This window comes from Pyxicephalus adspersus, chromosome 4, assembly GCF_032062135.1.
Source record: "Pyxicephalus adspersus chromosome 4, UCB_Pads_2.0, whole genome shotgun sequence".
Classification (NCBI taxonomy): domain Eukaryota; kingdom Metazoa; phylum Chordata; class Amphibia; order Anura; family Pyxicephalidae; genus Pyxicephalus; species Pyxicephalus adspersus.
In genome coordinates this window covers 3785692-3790010 of record NC_092861.1, presented here as the reverse complement: position 1 = coordinate 3790010, position 4319 = coordinate 3785692, and the positions used below count along the sequence as shown (strand labels likewise).

The window sequence follows — 4319 nt, the reverse complement described above, 5'->3', positions numbered from 1 at the left end:
GTTTTTAAGAAAGCATCCGCTGAAAACAATGGGTTTTTTTTAAAGTGTTTTTAGTGGGACTTTGGAATCTGGAAGCCCCCTTTATTAGAAAAACTCCCAGATCCCCGCCACCCCACCCTGGGGAATGAGTACAGGGGTACATTAAACCCCTTCCTGTGTTCCTGAAAGGGTTAAAATATGTGTAAAAAAATAAGACAAGGCTTTAATGGTAAAATATTTATTTTATGTGTGTGTTTAGTGTAACTTTTCTACTTTTACTTTTTGACAGGTTATCCCGCAATGACAGTTTGAATCACACAGCTGCATTCATTCATGCGCACAGCTGTGAGCCTACTAACAGTGTGGGATCCCCAGGTGCTCGGGGGTACATGAGGACAAGTCTCCCAATTCAGCTCTAGTGATAAATGCATGAACAGGGGAAACCCTGATGACGGCTCAAGCATCATCAGGTATCCCCTTTGCTCAGCCAATCATGAAGCACTAGAGCTGAATGGGGTGACTTGTCCTCATGTAACCCCTAGTGCCTGGGGATCCCACACTGTCAGTTGTTTTCTTTGTTTTTTCTTGAATAGCTGTTTACTGGTGTACAACTCCAAAGGATCGGATCAATAAATGATTATGTAATGTCAAACTGAAAAAAAAAACAAACAGCCAAATTTCACGGACTGAGCATGCCTAATTGCATGGTAATTTTTAGCACCTGTGTGCATAATGATGAGCATATATAGGAGTGCTGTCCAACTTGCTTGTTTCTTTGTCCTAATTTTTTTTCAAGAAGGGGCTGTTGTTTTGTTTGTTAGCCTAATCTATATTGCTACATTTGATACTTTGATTACTATTTAGCACAATAGCTGCTTTTGTTTTTTCAACTTTGAATGTTACAATGTCCATTTTGCCACAATTAAGAAGTCAATGATAATGCTATGTTATTGTGTTTGTGGCCATATTATGTCTTTATTACCACTTTTAAATGTTTGTCCTGCATAAACATTTTCTAATCCAGTATTCCACCCATGATAGGTCAAAACTGCATATTGGTTTGGTAGGTATTTTTGGTATGGAATATTTGTTGGGCCATTTTTTAACTAATTTGGCTTCATATGCAAGTGTGGGTTTACATGTGTTTTGTTTTTTTTATTTTGTCATGTAAAATTAGTGCTGTCTGTGTGGTCTCTATATTTTAATGTGACCTTTTAGCAAATGGGATTATTTTGAATAAAGTTTTTTGAAACATTTTGTAGTGGTTTGTTTTTGGGGGGGTTTAATTTTTATGTGATCTCCTTTACAATCTCCCAGGACAATTTAAAAATTAAATTATGCTTGTTTTTTGGCAGTTCCATTCTATGATTTGTTTGACTTGCTAAAAAAACACAACTGGCTTATTAAAACTCAATTTAATGTGCATAGTTTGTGTCAAACTTTAGGAGTGTAATGCACATTGTTGTGCATCAAGAGGTAAACCCTATGTGCGCGTGAACTCTGTTCTATCAGTTGAAAAATGCGCCAGCCAATTTTTCAGAGAAGGATCCTCATTTCGGTAAGTTTTTCTTTTTAGGTGTATATTGTTTGTTTTGCTTCATGTGCACTAATGTATGTATATTCATGAATATATATATATATATATATGTATGCATTTATGTGTGTATGTACAAATACATATAAAATAGTTATGGGAAGAAATAGACAATAGGATTTTCTTGGGCATATTGCTTAACATTATTCAAATTGAAAAGTTTGCCATTTTCTTTCTATGATTTCTGATGTCATGGGCTTGGCTCCAAGCAACATTCATGGAGGATATTGCTTCTGGTTAAAGGAGGAATCCACCTCTATGTGCTTCCACTACCAAGCTGAGGTGAGTAAGTCAATATATAGTGGGCCAAGGTCTAAAATGCTATTCAAACTTGCATAAACACCCCGAAAGGCTGGAAAAGCAAGAAAATATGTTTGGCACAAAGTGTATTTATCCCTGGACATTTTAGATACTAGTACTATTTGTTTTATGTAAAGATCTAAATAATGCATACAAATACAAACAGTATTTAATGTGCTAAATTAGGTTGAGCAACAACAGAATATCTGTTCATTTCTAAGAGTGTCTGACCCTGTTTGTGAGCTTGGCAATCAATGTGCTTTGATGTTTTGCTTGGCAACCTGGACCTCCTTCCATCACCGTCAGGTGTGTTAGAATGAGTACGCAACTCAGCTGGACAACTAATTGGCAACGTGTTTGGACAGCAAGTGGAAGTGTGCTTGTATACAATAGTGCTAACATCATTCAGCACAGCATGACAACAAACCGATAACACAACTACAAATGAACAGAGGAGTTGTGTGGCAGCAAATCAACATGAGTGCAATTACCAAACTAATACAATTTAAACAAAAAACAAAGAAATAAAAACAATGACAAATTATTCATAAAAGGAATATGTACATAATACATTCAAATACCAATATGTGACAATGTGACTCTAAGATTGGGACAATGGCAACTAAGGGGTTCAAGTAGCAGTTTAGAGTGGAAACCATGCAGACATTTGTACTGAATATTTGTGGGGAAAAAAAGACAAAACATTGCTTAAAAACTGCTAAACAACAGAAACTGTCATTAGAAACCAGGCACAAAAGCATTGCAGCAAAAGATGCAACTAACAATAATGAGGATTACAAAGTCACATCAATGCATACCATCCAAGCAAACTTACTTGATTAATCCCCCCCCCTCCCACACACACACACACGCATAAACACAAACCAGTCAAGTTAAAATAGTAATGGTGAAAATGCATATATATTTCTATACATTTAAATGTATTTTGACATACACACATGTGAAATCACTAAATGTTCCTTGATACATGTATTAAAACAACTTTGCCGACAATCTTTTTTTCAAATATTTGATTTCTATCAAGCCAAGCTAGAATGAAATTTGAATCAGATCATGAATGCTTGGTGACATTTCCTTTTACATTTATACTATTGTGTTATGACATATTATAAAGTGCTAATTAGTATTTATACAGCTTGATATAAATTAGCAAACCAAAAAGTATCAAGACAGTGCAACAAATGTAACAATAAATGAACCAATTTTGTGAATGAGTATAATATAACATAAAAATGTAGCACTTACCCAAAAAAAGATGAAGTATTAAGGATTCAAATTGACCTGTAATGGACTGTTAGATGCGCACAGAACAGAGACCAGGTGTGTGCTAATTATTTGCTATGACCTCACCATCACGCAGCTGCAAACTAATCGTCTTAATTGGCGTATTCTTGACCCCTATTGCTCATTTATCAAGGCAGGAATCCGGAAAGAAAAGACGAGTGTACTAGCACTTGGCTCTGGCTCCAACTCCTGGTAATACACTTTGTATATCAGCGCGTATATATGTGCAGCAAACTTACACGCACTTGCTTGATAAATCAGAGCCACAGTTGTAACCCTTCCTCATTTTTGCAGAAATTGCAAAAAATTTTGAATATACATTTACAAGACACAAAGGTATCAGAAAGGGTATATCATGAAGCAATGCAGAGTAAAACAATATGATATTTAGCTGTTTATCCTAAGAATCCATTGATATTTTACGTTCAATTAAATTTTTGAGAAGATACTGCATTCAGCTCTGGGAATCCTCCTGTTTGCGATCCCTGGGGCACTAAAGGTTGATTAACCCCCGGAGATCGCAGAGGATTTTGAGGGCTGCATGAAGCAAGGTTCTGCAGTTACCCGGGAGAGATCGGCAGCCACGTGTGTGGTATGATACGCATATCATTCACTAAGCAAAGTAAAAAGCATGAACCCCAGATACTGCTTCATATTTGATTAATAAAACAAAATAGATTTTACATGGCTTGCTAATTGTATGAATTCTCTGGTGTGGCGTAAGATAAGATCTTGTTGAGAGACATTGACACTTTCATAACATTTATTTTTAACATGTTTTATTAAAGGATGCAATAATAAAGATACAGTTGAAAAATCAAAAATGATACATTGGCCAATACAGTACAATAAAGGATACATGCCATAAACAAAGAAGGTATTGTGATATCAATCCATTCTGTGAAAAGATCAAGGTACACTCTACATTATAAATTCTCATTTACATGAACTAGATAATCATTTGCAAGTAATTTCAGCACATACCAAGAAGTCTGATTAAATGTTATGATACACTGCTTTATCTGCAGAGCTAATGTATCTATGAAGGACCTCCAGATTTCAAAGAACTTGCCTACTCTCTTATATTTTTCAAAGGAAGATCGTACCCAAGTCATCCTAAAAACATGCATAGGTTTTTCTA

General features: G+C 35.5%; 1 protein-coding gene across 1 annotated transcript in view; it reads right to left on the bottom strand.

Moving 5' to 3' along the window:
- Window positions 1-4319, bottom strand: part of LOC140327980 (uncharacterized) — a 648380-nt gene that overhangs the window by 627316 nt on the left and 16745 nt on the right. The gene's annotated exons all lie outside the window — the stretch shown is intronic.